Source organism: Dendrobates tinctorius, unplaced genomic scaffold (genome assembly GCF_039654945.1).
Source record: "Dendrobates tinctorius isolate UK_male_01 unplaced genomic scaffold, ASM3965494v1 ptg000059l, whole genome shotgun sequence".
NCBI classification, from domain to species: Eukaryota; Metazoa; Chordata; class Amphibia; order Anura; family Dendrobatidae; genus Dendrobates; species Dendrobates tinctorius.
Window position 1 is genome coordinate 22,684,069 of NW_027361727.1, and position 14,509 is coordinate 22,698,577.

At 46.8% G+C, this 14,509-nt stretch overlaps 1 protein-coding gene across 1 annotated transcript in view; it reads right to left on the bottom strand.

The window, feature by feature from the left end:
• Nucleotides 1-14,509, bottom strand: part of SYT13 (synaptotagmin 13) — a 38,925-nt gene that overhangs the window by 1,413 nt on the left and 23,003 nt on the right. The gene's annotated exons all lie outside the window — the stretch shown is intronic.

Here is a 14,509-nt window from a genome sequence, read left to right on the forward strand (position 1 = left end):
GTCAAAGCACGAGATAGCAGGACAGTACCAAAGGGTTAGACAGAATGGATAGTCAGGACGTAGCAATAGATCAGAAAACCAGAACGGGCAATAGACGGTACAATAGGGACAAACTGTAACGGAATAACGATAGCCAAGCCAGGAGGTCAGAACCGGAGAAGACAATAGTACCAAAACGTGAGACGGAGGGGACAGACCGGGTCATACACGGGAATCAAACAAGCAATGCAGTATACAAGCACACCAGGGGTCAGACACACAGCCAGAATAACAGTATAGCTGACAGGGAATCCTAGTCTGGAGTGAGTATAAATACCCCTCCCAGATCCAAAGAGAGGCCGGCAAAAGTTAACCCTGTGAGAACAGGACATTAACCATTTCCTAACCATGACACCAGTTACTTGTAGAAATGAGATACAACTTCCAGTGGATGAAGAGCATATCACCGTATCCCCAAAATTTAGTAAAACTCTGTCGTCAAACACAGGACTGATTATATTTACATTAATTAGCTAAGAACCCGTGTGTCCATCAGACGACCCGGACACATTTGTATCCTCTGGAAGGAGACAATAAAAGTTCTTATTGGGTGATGGCAATCAAAGATCTACAAAACAAACAGAAATTGATGCAGCAAGAACATTGAAAAACTGTAACTTTTAGTATCCAAAAACTTAGATTCGATTTATATTCGCTGAAACATGGCAACTCAAAACCCATTCAAACAATAAAATATACACCACACAGTTGATTGGCAGAAATGGCCGTGACATTTATTTGGGGTTAAATAATTTAATCTATAAAACCATAAATACGTTAGCTCATAGAATTTTACCAGTACTCCAAGTGATAACCAATCCACCCAAGATCCTGGGCGATTTACCCAAAAGTCGGGACTCGCAGAGTCATGGCCCCCCCCACAAAAACACAGCCATTTTTCCACAATCGACTGAAGGTCTAAGTTAATATATATCCAGGCCTATATCTGATAAATGGATAAGGTCGTTCCTGTACAGATCGGGCAAAAAACCCTTCATGACGAAAGGAAAAACCACCCAAAAGTGGGAAAAATTTACCCATACTCCTATTTACCCTCTTTCGAATCTTTTCAAAAAAATAAATTATTGCACCTTAACCAGACCAGTCTGGGAATCATCTCAGAAAATGCAAAACAGGTATTTGGAAAAGATTGTTTGAGACCTGTAAGATCGGATCTTAAGATGGCTAAAAAAAATCCAACGTCTTGAACTTTCCGATATCATTCCCAGCCAAATGCAAAATAACTAGATCTGGATAAGGGAAACAAACAACACATTTAATATATTCTCTTACAAAGTTCACCCATCTCATCCCCCTAACGCTATGCCAATAGATTTGTATGACATCCGGATTAAAAGAAATGTTTTCAGTATAGGATCGTTGCCTAGCTCTCTTCTGAGCCCAATGCACAAACGAATGGCCAATGATCCATATCATTTAAGGACCTGAAAACAAATAAACAATTAATATTCATATAAATCATGTCTGACATATAACCAAAACCTCCCAGACTCCCACCTTCCTAATTGCATAATGTCAGAGCTACAAAGACCAGACCTGGCTGCCTCTGTGGCAGCACCAATCCTAAAAGAGTGCGATGTTATTTTAAGGTGTTCTTTGCCCAAAAAGGAAAGGCGATTTTTTTTTTTAGAATACAATTGTACTGAGAAATCGTAGCAGGAGAGCTCTCTTTGTGAATAAACAAAGGGCCTGAGACATTGGGTCTTTTAACGAGACGTTTTTTGATGTTAGCCACTGGACAGATCACAGGGTCAGGTAAGGATTCTAGTTTCAGTCTATAACCTCTACCTAGTTGGTCGGTTTTTGAACGTCTTCTAAATAAGAAAAGACAGGAATCCTGTAACGAAATATCTGAAATCATCAACCCAGAAGGATCCGATTTTTTTAGACGAGACTAGTTCACCTATACGAAGAGCCCCAAAAAACGCTGAAGAAAACAAGGACGCCTCATCCAAGTTCCAGCAAATTTTATTTAGGGATAAACAAAAATCCTTCAAGAGGGAAAGAGATATTGGTCTTCTAGAATCGGGTTTAAACTTATCCTTTCTAAACCCTTTCAAAAACTGTTTAATTGGAAAAAGCCCTGTCAAAGGGGGTTTACCAAATAATTTTAGAAAGAAGGATACCCCAGAAAAATCTAATATATAAAGCTCAAAGTATGTGTGTATGTATGTATGTGTGTATTTATGTATGTATGTGTGTGTGTGTGTGTGTGTGTGTGTGTGTGTGTGTGTGTATGTCCGGGATAGGCATCCGCACCGTCGCAGCTACAGCCACAAAATTTGGCACAGTCACACGTCTGGACCCCGAGAGCGTCCTAAGCTATGTTGTGAGGCGAAATTTTAACCCCGCACATTCCAATTCACCAAACAATTTTGCCCCTATCTACATACTGGGGGAAAAAGTGTGTGCACGTCAAGCCCCGCCCCTCATTATGATGTCATAATGTCCCTATTTGCATACTGGGGAAGCAGTGTGTGCGTATCAAGCCCCGCCCCTCATTATGATGTAACAATGGTTGCCATGGCGAAGCTGATGTCATCATAGGTTGCAAGCCCTGCCGCCGCTCATTATGATGTCATAATGGTTGACTATGGAATAGAGGATGTGTGATGGGTATATGGGCACTCAACTATGGGATGGAGGATATGTATGATGGGTATATGGGCACCAGACTATGGGATAGAGGATATGTATGATGGGTATATGGGAACGGGACTATGGGATGGAGGATGTGTGATGGGTATATGGGCACAGGACTATGGGATGGAGGATGTGTGATGGGTATATGGGCACAGGACTATGGGATGGAGGATATGTATAATGGGTATATGGGCACGGGACTATGGGATGGAGGATGTGTGATGGGTATATGGGCACGGGACTATGAGATAGCGGATATGTATGATGGGTATATGGGCACGGGACTATGGGATGGAGGATATGTATGATGGGTATATGGGCACGGGACTATGAGATGAAGGATGTGTGATGGGTATATGGGCACTCGACTATGGGATGGAGGATATGTATGATGGGTATATGGGCACAGGACTATGAGATGAAGGATGTGTGATGGGTATATGGGCACTCGACTATGGGATGGTGAATATGTATGATGGGTATATGGGCACGGGACTATGGGATGGAGAATATGTATGATGGGTATATGGGCATGGGACTATGGGATGGAGAATATGTATGATGGGTATATGGGCACTTGACTATGGGATGGAGGATGTATGATGGGTATATGGGCACGGGACTATGGGATGGAGGATATGTATGATGGGTATATGGGCATGGGACTATGAGATGGAGAATATGTATGATGGGTATATGGACATGGGACTATGGGATGGAGGATGTGTGATGGGTATATGGGCACTCGACTATGGGATGGAGGATATGTATGATGGGTATATGGGCACGGGCCTATGGGATCGTGGATATGTATGATGGGTATATGGGTACGGGACTATGGGATGGAGGATAATTATAATTTTCTATAACCACAGTTAGTTACTATGCCCGGGCAGCGCCGGGCTCTTCAGCTAGTACTTAGATAAAACTGAATAAGAAAGACCCTTATTGACTAGATGTTCTGCAAATTTCAAACCCGAAACTGGACTACAGTCAAAACTGAACATGTTACAAAAATTAGACCAATAGTGCCATGCAGCCCATGTTCTATTTGATAAGGAATGTTCAATAAAATGAGGTATTAAATCGACAGTACATCCCAAATCGAGGGAGGGCAGGGTGTTGCGTCCATGTCCGCGTCGGGAACCTGTTGGCGAAAAATTGCCCACTGACGAAGGCAAAGGGAATTAGAAATCATGGCCTTGTCGCTTGTAGCTAAATAAGCCTTAAGCCAAATGTTAAATTTCAATCAGAGTAATACCAGCTGTCTCAAGATTTTAGCGGCCCACACGTTTTTTTTGAAGAGAGTGTATTAATAGAGAAAATAACACATTTATCAGCTGAAAGGATAATTATTCTGGAGTTCATCATTAGGAAACCCCATAAAGAAATGCCCAAGAAAATAGAAAAAAGCTCCAAGACCATCGGGTTCTTGGTTACCTCTTGCTTAAAACCCAGTTTAAAGGCTACCTTTGAACAGTCCAATGTGAGGAAAACAAAATTCCACAACCATAAGAGCTGTCAAAGGAAACAGAGAACGGAAAAAAATCAGCAAGACACAAACTGGGATTGCCAATAAGATCTGCCATTGAACTCAAAAAGGAAAGAAAGCCAAATTTTAGCATCTTCCTTCAAATCCGAGAAGATTCTAATGTGAGAGGTGTCATGATCTCAGTGCGGGTTTGACTCGCACACGTGGGGTTAATGTCTGGAACCAGTGCTGATGACTGGCATTTCTGGGGTTAAAGGTTGTGATCCCGGTGCAGGCTTACCTGCACACCTGGGGCTTATGATTGTGGCCTCTCCCTGGTTCTGGGAAAGGCTTCTTATAGCCTCTGGACGCTCCCATCCCCGTCAGTTATACTTTCGCCCTTGGCATTGTGTGGTGACCCCTGAGTGTGTTTGTGCTGTGTTCTTGTTTATCTGATACTCTGTGTATGACTCGGCCTGTTCTCTGGATACTGCTTGTTGGATTCTGCTTGGTACCTTCTATGTCTGTTTGGTTTTGATCTCTGCTTGGCCCCGAATCTCCGTTCTGCCTCATCCCTGGTACTTACTGTTATCTCTGTGTATGACCCGGTTTGTCTGACTTTGAGAATTCCTGTATTAGTGTTCTGCCTATCTCTGACAGCAGGATGCTAAGCCCCACCCCTTGTGGTCATATGACCATAGGTCCTTCACTGCTCACTGTCTTTAGCTTCTCCAGGTCCTGTTTGCTTGAACTATCCGGCCGTGTCTGACCCCGGGCCCCTCTGCAGTGTGGGTGAGTCCTTGCTCAGTGATGGCTGCACGCCGACCTTAACAGGACCGTGACATTATAACTGACCGTTAAGTTTTTTGGGGTTTTTTTTCTCTCTGCTGAGAAATATGGATCCCATACAGTCTCTGGCTGACCAGATGAAAAGTCTGAGTCAGATATTTCAGGGTTTATCTCTGGAGCAGCAAGCTCTGGCTCGTTCTCAGCAGCAGGTTTCTGAGACAGTGCGGGGAGCTCTAGCTGCTGGGTCTCTGGGGGCTGGTGCGAGTGATGTTGTTTTGGTGTCCCCAGAACCACCTGTTAAACTGCCTGATTTCTTTTCTGGGAACAAAAAGGAGTTCAGGGTCTTCATGGAGGGGTTGCAAACTCTTCTTTGGTTTGAGGCCACGTTCCTCTGGGGACGAAAGTCAGAAGGTTGGGGTCATTATGTCTTTATTAAGAGGGTCTCCACCAGCTTGGGCTTTCTCCCTTCCTCCCACTGCCCCTGAGAGACTGTCTGTGAATGCGTTTTTTGAGGCCCTCGGGCACATATATGATGAGCCGCACCGAGTGTGATTGGCAGAGGACATGGTGAGTGAGTGTCTGTCAGGGGAAACTCTCGGCTGAGTGGTTTTGTACTGAATTCCGCCGCTGGGCCACAGAGGTCTCTTGGGACGACGACGCACTTCGAGGACTCTTTCGCAGAGGCTTGTCCGAGCGGTTACAGGATGCCTTGGCGTTACATCCCCCACCTAACTCACTCGATGACGCCATGACCCAGGCCATCCTGATGGACCGCAGGCTGCGGGCTAGGGGGGGTGATGCAGGCGGAGACTCCATTGTTCCCTAGTGGAAAAGAGACTCTTTCTGTGCCCATGGACATAGGGGCTCTCTCCCTGAAGGAAAAGGAGAGACAACGCCGGAGAGAAAAGCAGTTATGCTTCTACTGTGGTAAAACAGGACATTGGAAAAGGGAGTGTCCTGATTGTCCATCCTCAACCCGGTCGACGGGAAACGACTAGGTCTGGGTAGTCAGCGGGGAGACTACTCAGACCCTCAGGTACCCTTTTCCTCATTTTCTAAGGTGTTGCTTCATGTGGAACTGTTAGTGGACGGTTGTTTTTTTCCCTCTACAGCTTTCGTGGACTGCGGATCATCCATCAATCTTATTGACTCTCAATTGGTCACACGCTGTAAGATAGGGACAGTTAGACTTAAGGTTCCGATCAAAGTGGTGGCCATTGACTCCTCCCCCCTCACTAAAGAGGGAATTCTCTTTATGTCTGACTTGTTTTCGCTCAAAGTGGACGCTACCCATGTGGAAAACTTAAGTTGTTTGGTTCTGGACAATCTACCTGCAGGATTGGTGTTGGGCATGCCCTGGTTACAACGCCATAACCCAGTCATTAACTGGAAAACGGGGGAGATTGTTCAGTGGGGGTTTAATGATTCGATGTTATGTGATAAGTCTGCACTATTGGTTGAACCTGTTAAATCTATATCTGTGTCATCTATTGAGCTGGAAGAATTCGAAGATGTATTCTCTGACAGAGAGGCTGAGACGTTGCTGCCACATAGACCCTTTGACTACGCTATCGAGTTAGTCCCGAGGGCTAAATTGCCTAAAGCCCGTCTGTTTAATTTGTCTGGCCCTGAGCACTTGGCCATGAAAGATTACATTGCTGAGACTCTTCGCAAAGGACATATACTTCCCTCAGTCTCACCTGTGGTGGCAGGGTTTTTTTTTGTAAAGAAAAAAGATGGCGGTTTACGTCCCTGCCTCGATTTTCGTGAGCTCAACAAGATTACTGTATGAAATACGTACCCCCTTCCGTTGATTTCCGATTTGTGTAACCAACTTTCAGGGGCAAAATGGTTCTCCAAAATGGATCTTCGGCGGGCATATAATTTGATAAGGGTCCGGGAGGGGGATGAATGGAAAACCGCGTTCCTCACGATCGAGGGACTGTTTGAAAATTTAGTCATGCCGTTTGGTCTTACCAATGCCCCAGCCATATTTCAGAATTTTATCAACGTGGTATTCTCGGATCTCATTGGTCGTTTTGTTGTCATTTACTTAGACGATATTCTGATATACTCTCCCGACAGTCAATCTCATCTGAATCATGTACGAACCGTTCTCTAAAGACTGAGGGAAAATCATCTGTATGCCAAATTGGAGAAATGTGTGTTTTTTGTTCAAGAATTGTCTTTTTAGGGATTAATTGTGTCCTGTGAGGGTTTTCGCATGGACCCCAAGAAGGTGCAGGCCATTGCGGATTGGGTGCAACCCCGAGACCTTAAGGGTCTTCAGCGCTTCTTGGGGTTCGCCAATTATTACCGCAAATTTATTCGGGGGTTTTCACAGGTGGTCAAACCACTCACAGATCTTAGGGTGGTTTCACATTAGCGCTTTTTAAGCGCACGCACGGCCGGGGGTAGTTCCGCCCCTGAGCCGGCTCTCTGCCCGGCGTGCCCGCCCCTTGCTTGTAGCGCCGCCTCCTAGCGCACAGCGGCGCCTGCGATTGGTGCACCCAATCTTTAGCATAGGGTGCGCAGATCGTGCGCAGGCCGTGCGCTAGTTGCGCTTTAACCTGCGCTGCGCACTTTTGACGGTGCGCCGTGCGCGCCAAAATCAAACTTTTCGGATTTTGGCGCGCACGGCGCACCGTCAAAAGTGCGCAGCACAGGTCAAAGCGCAACTAGCGCACGGCCTGCGCACGATCTGCGCACCCTATGCTAAAGATAGGGTGCGCTGATCGCAGGCGCCGCTGTGCACTAGGAGGAGGCGCTACAAGCAAGGGGCGGGCACGCCGGGCAGAGAGCCGGCTCGGGGGCGGAGCTACCCCCGGCCGTGCGTGCGCTTAAAAAGCGCTAATGTGAAACCACCCTTACATGTAAAGGTGCGGATGTGAGAAACTGGTCCTCGCTCGCAAAAGAGGCCTTTGCGACCCTGAAAAGAAGCTTTATGTCTGCTCCCGTGTTAGTACAGCCAGATCCGTCCAAACCATTCGTCGTGGAAGTGGACGCCTCTGAGGTGGGGGTGGGGGTGGTGTTGTCCCAAGGGCCTGCCACTCTAACCAACCTCAGGCCATGTGCTTTCTTTTCCAAGAAGTTCTCTGCTGCAGAAAGAAATTACGACGTAGGCAATAGAGAGCTTCTTGCGGTCAAATTGGCGTTTGAAGAATGGAGGCACTTTTTGGAGGGGGCCAGTCACCCGGTTACGGTGATCACGGATCACAAAAATTTGTTATACATTGAGTCTGCTAAAAGACTAACGCCCAGACAGGCCTGTTGGTCCCTTTTTTTTTCCCGTTTTCAGTTTACGATTACATTTCGTCCAGGGTCTAAGAATGTCAAGGCTGATGCCTTATCGTGCAGTTTTCAGCCGGTGTCTCCCCCTGAGCCACCGTCCTCCATTCTTCACCCTGGGGTTGTGATAGCAGAGGTCTCGTCTGAATTGGAACGGGAGATTCAGGGAGCCCAGTTGCGGGCCACGGCGGCCAAGCCGTAGGGCAAGTTGTTTGTCCTAGAGCAACTTCGCCTGAAACTCTTGCAGGAGTTCCATGAATCCAAGCTGAGTGCTCACCCTGGTATTTCAGCCACGCGTCTGGCAGTGGCTAGGATCTTTTGGTGGCCTACCCTTGGTTCGGACATAAAAAAAAATTCATTGCTGGTTGTGGGGTCTGCGCTCGTTCTAAAAGCTCTCATAGCCGGCCAGCAGGGGAGCTGATGCCCTTGGCAGTGCCCGAAAGACCATGGCCTCACTTATCCATGCATTTTGTTACCAATCTCCCTCCATCTAAGGGTAATACAGTGGTATGGGTAGTGGTGGACAGGTTTTCTAAGCAGGCTCATTTTGTACCCCTGTCCACACTACCGTCAGCTGAGACGTTGTCCAGGTTGTTTGTGCAGCATGTGACCCAGTTGCATGAGGTACCCCTGAATGTGGTGTCTGATCGTGGTGTGCAGTTTGTGGCTAAGTTTTGGCGTGCTTTCTGCAAAAAATTAGGGATGTCTCTGTCCTTTTCGTCTGCATACCATCCTGAGAGCAATGGTCAGACGGAGCGCACTAACCAGTCCCTGGAACAGATCCTCAGGTGTCTAACCTCTGCTAGACAGAATGACTGGTGCGATGCACTGCCGTTGGCTGAATTTGCCTTCAATAGTCGGGTGAGTCAATCCACGGGTATGACTCCTTTTTTGATTAATTATGGGTTCAGTCCTCATTTTGGTGAGTTTTCTCGTCTGGACTCGGGGTGTCCCGTGGCTGAGGGCTCTGTTCAGTGATTACAGAATATGTGGGCAGAAGTTCAGTGGAGTATATCTAGGTCTCAGGGCAGGTATAAGTTTTTCGCGGACAGGAAACGAACACCAGGGCCCACGTTTCAGGTTGGAGACAAGGTTTGGCTCTCCACGCAAAACATTAAGTTGAAGGTTCCTTCAGCCAAGTTGGGACCCAAATTCATTGGCCCACACAAGATTGTGGAAAAAATCAATCCAGTGGCGTATAGGCTGTGCCTTCCACCCTCTTTCAAGATCCCTAACGTCTTCCACAAGGCTCTACTGAAACCTTTTGAAGCAGTCCGGGGAGTCTGCTGCTCCTCCTGTTTTGGTCAAGGGGCAGGTGGAGTACGAGGTTGGTCATATCGTAGATTCCAGGTTGGTACGGCGGTCGGTACAGAAGACAGGTCCTGGGTACCGGCCCGGTTGATGCATGCTGATCGCCTGGTGCGGGCTTTCCATGCTAAGTGCCCTGGCAAGCCTGGGGGTCCAGAAGCCCCCCGTTGGGAGGGGGGTACTTTCATGATCTCAGTGCGGGTTTGACTCGCACACATGGGGTTAATGTCTGGAACCAGTCCTGATGACTGGCATTTCTGGGGTTAAAGGTTGTGATCCCAGTGCAGGCTTACCTGCACACTTGGGGCTTATGATTGTGGCCTCTCCCTGATTCTGGGAAAGGGTTCTTATAGCCTCAGGACGCTCCCATCCCTGTCAGTTATACTTTCGCCCTTGGCATTGTGTGGTGACCCCTGAGTGTGTTTGTGCTGTGTTCTGGTTGCTTGATTCTCTGTGTACGACTCGGTCTGTTCTCTGGATTCTGCTTGTTGGATTCTCCTTGGTACCTTCTATGTCTGTTTGGTTTTGATCTCTGCTTGGCCCCGACTCTCCGTTCTGTCTCATCCCTGGTACTTTACTGCTATCTCTGTGTATGACGCGGTTTGTCTGACTTTGAGAATTCCTGTATTAGTGTTCTGCCTATGTCTGACAGCAGGACGCTAAGCCCCGCCCCTTGTGGTCACTTGACCGTAGGTCCTTCACTGCTCACTGACTTTAGCTTCTCCAGGTCCTGTTTGCTTGAACTATCCGGCCGTGTCTGACCCCGGGCCCCTCTGCAGTGTGGGTGCGTCCTTGCTCAGCGGTGGCTGCACGCCGACCTTAACAGGACCGTGACAAGAGGAAGGAGAAGCTAGGCCTATGGTCGCATCATAGAGACACCTGGAAAAAGCACGACCCATTGGGATGACACGTAAAGCAAAGTAATTTTCTTTGTGGAAATAAAGTTAAGAATTATGTAATTTTAAAATTTTCTCTTCAGGGAGCCTGCTTTCCATTTTTTGTGAATCTAAAGTAATGCCTAAAAATTTGATTAATCTGGAAGATAAAACTGTTTTCTCATGGGCGATCGGGACCCCGAAGTTTTCATACAACAAGATAAACTTGTCCAAAGTTTGTGAGCAAATGGGAGACGCAGGGGGGCCAACAATAAGGAAGTCATCAAGGTAATGTAAAATACCAGCCGTACTACAGTCGCATTGTAATAACCCAATGCAAGACAGTAGAAAAGCTCTCAAAGTAAAAGCAAGATAAAGAAAAACCCATGGGGAGACATTTGTCAAAGAAGTATTCACCATCAAAATAAAACCCCAGGGAATTGAAACCATCAGGGTGGACAGGAAGAAGCCTAAGGCTATGTGCCCACGTAGCGTTTTGGAGCGGACACTCAAAACCGGACTCCTTCCCAGAAAACGCGCATTTTTTTCTGTGCGATTTTACTGCGATTATGTTAGCGATTTTGCCGCGATTTTCGCGTGCGAAATTCAAGCACTTTCCAAGCGATTTGAAGCATCGCTTGGAAAGTGATTGACAGGTTGGTCACACTCGTCAAACATAGTGTTTGACGAGTGTGACCAGGTTTTTACTATTGAGGCCGCCTATGCGGCTTCAATAGTAAAAGATAGAATGTTAAAAATGATAAAAAAATAAAAAATCGGGGTATATTTACCTTCCGACGTCCCGCGCAGTCTCAGCGACGCTCCCGTTCCCAGCGATGCCTTGCGAGACCTGTGATGATGTTGGTCTCGCGTTGCTATAGTGATCTCACGAGACCGCTAGAGTAACACGAGACTACGTCATCACAGGTCCTTGCCGCAAGGCATTACTGGGAACGCTGAGGCCCGGGAAGGCTGCGCGTGACACTGGAAGGTAAATATACCCCAATTTTTTATTTTTTATTCTTTTTTTTTACAGGGGTATGGTACCCAGGGCCTGGAGGACAGTCTCCTCTCCTCCACACCGTAGGTACCAACCGCACATGAGACGCTTAACTTTGCGCATGGTGGGCACAGCAACTTGCGGGAAGTAAGCGATTCTCCTGCATTCCTATGGGTGCGGAATTGCGGCAGTTCTTTGCGATTCCGCAAAAAGAATGAGCATGCTGCGATTTTTTCCGCGATGCGATTCCGCCACGGAAAAAAGCGCAGCATTAGTACAGCATGTGCGGAATGCCATAGGAATGCATGGGGTGCGTTCTGTACGAGTTTTTTAAACGTTTACGCAGCGTTTTCGCGCCGAAAATTGTGGCAAAAACGCTTAAAAATCGCATCGTGGGCACACAGCCTTAATATCAGATTTGGCCATCAAGACATTAGCACCAGATTTTTTAAGTATATCAATTGCCGTATCAAAGGATGAGTACGTCATGGAGCATAGTGACTTGCTCACCTCGTCGTTTAAAGAAAAACCTTTAGGATAGGACAAATGATGAATTAAGCGGAAAAAACCCGCTTCTTTCTTAGGTACAATACCCAATGGAGAAATCCGAAAATTAGCAAAAGGAGAAGAGGGGAATGGGCCAGCTACTCTGCCTAAACTAACTTCGTTAAATATTTTATCCCTTCCAATATTAGCCTGAGATTGTAAAGCGGAAAGATTTTTTACCAAAAAGCAGCCAACCCCTTTGAATGGTGGGATGTAAAAACTGTAGGAGAAGCCATCAAATAATAATTTACTGATCTCCTTGTTTGGGTACCTGTTTAACCAAGCTACCATTTTTTCCAGAATCACCGGAGTCTGAGCTCTTACCATTAAAATCTCTGGAAGCTGATTGTTGGTTGGCGTGCTTTTTGAAGCATTTGTACATTGGGTGAGAGTTTCCGCAAAAGGAGCAATCATGTCTGAACCTACAACTGTTACTCCATTTGCAAAAAAACTCATTATAAGCAAAACAAAAGCCTTTTTTTAATAACCGAGGAAGAAGATTGTTTGCTTTTATACTGATGCTGAGGAAGCATGAGGTTGATCCAAAGGCCAACGTCCTTAACCCCCCCATCTGACCTCCGGGTGTACTGCCAGTTTCTGTCTAAAGGCCTCATCATAGCTAATCCAGGCGGAGCCACCAAAGTTCCTATATGCTTCTAGGATAATATGGATATGTTGAAACAATTTACTACAAAGCTCCGGATATTTCTCATCCAGAACAGCTGCATAAATTGAAAAAGCTTGGATCCAATTATTAAATGTTTTTTTTATAGAAGATGGCTTGGAGTCATCAAAATCAGACTTGCCTTTTTCAATTCTAGGCTGCTGATCTTTGCGAGGAAGTAATGAGAATAAGTCTATGTATTGATTTTCCCATATAAGATCTTTAGTAGAGCTGCTCAGATGAAACCCCAAAGGAGATAGCACGCAGGTAAGAACCTCCTTAAATGGGTTCTGAGGGGTTAAACTGCTATATACAAGTGGCTGGCTACTGACATGTGAAGGGTCTGCCCGATTAGAAGAACCCATAAGGGCTTCTCCCAAAGCCTCCGCTACTACATTCTTAATAATGTTTCTCAAACCATCATTAGGGACAGACTGGGGTACATAGAAGGTCTCACCCCTCCTGGAGCAGCTCAAATCCCGATCCTGGCTCTGAGGACAGCTTGCAGGGGGTCCCTGCGGTGGGAGCGGTTGTGGATCCACAGGGGGCGCTCCGTCTTCTACCTCACTGCCCGAGTCCGCTTGTGGACGTCCCACCAATGGAAGGTGCTGGGGAGCCAGATCTGCAACAGAAGCCGCCACGACGCAGGATGAAGGGACCGCTGCGGCGCTTTCACAGCCACAGCGGCCACCCGCACTGCCGGCGGCCTCAGATGACGTTGATGGCGCCTCCCAGTGACTGCAATGGAAGTCTCGCGCAGGGCTGCGAGAGTTCCTGGATGGAGGGCGGCTCATCTTCTTGCGCACTTCTTGTGGGCGGCTACTTGATCTCGCCGACTGCACCGGAGGGGAGAAGGGCCTTTTGGGCTTCCTGCTTCTGACAGCGGCGCTTGAACCCGGTGGCAGGCAGGAAGCTTGAGGCGGCGGTTGGGGCTGGATACCCGGTTCCTGAGGAGGAGGGACGGCTTTGGAAGCCGCTAAGGAAGATTTTATAGCCAAGCAGCTCTTCAGCCAGTCCACTCCGTCCTCTTCACCGGCCCTGGAAAGAAGTTGCTGAAGTTCTCCATTTTTCCAAAGAATCTTCTTTTCTTCTCCAAAATGGTATGAGGGAAAAGCCAGTAATACAAGGATATTTATACCCTAAAATAAGCCCGCCAGAATGTAAAATAACCAATGGAATGCCGCAATAAAGGCGCCCAGAAAACTGGTTAAAACCGGTTAGAGCAAACATTAGAGGTAAACAAAACTGGAGGTTGACCTTACTTTGGCCCAATACTGACTGGATTAAGAGGATTATAATAGAACAAGACCTTTGTCAGGGTCCATGTCGCCATGAGTCCCCCCCTTTATTTAGTTCTTATGTACGGGGGGTGGGGGGCTATCATTATCAGTAAATGATTGATGTCTGATACATTGTAACACATCCTCAGCTGTGAGAAGTTGCAGCTAACATTGCAGACTTAAATATATAACCAGCCTCTTCAGAAGGAAGGAAACTTTATCTCTGGTGCCACTTATTGCATGTAGCAATCCTAAAAGTCAATATTGACCCTCTAATTAGCCTTGCCACTTAACTTTGGATAAGAAGCCAAAACAAAAAATCTATTTGCAGACACATGTTTCAGAGTGTCGCCCCTCCTCAGTGCAAAGAAAGAAACCTGATTTGGCTATGTACAAGGCCCCTGACTAGGGGTCTAAAGAGGAATATTTCTCCTTGAGGAGAGTACCAAGCTGTATTAAGGAGACTTATAGGCCATGCAGCGCTCCTCTCGGAATTTAGATATGTAATTAACCTTCTCAGAAGGAAAAAGGATTTGGTTGTATGCCGTGTTGGCACTCCCCACAAGGAAAAATATTACCCCCCCC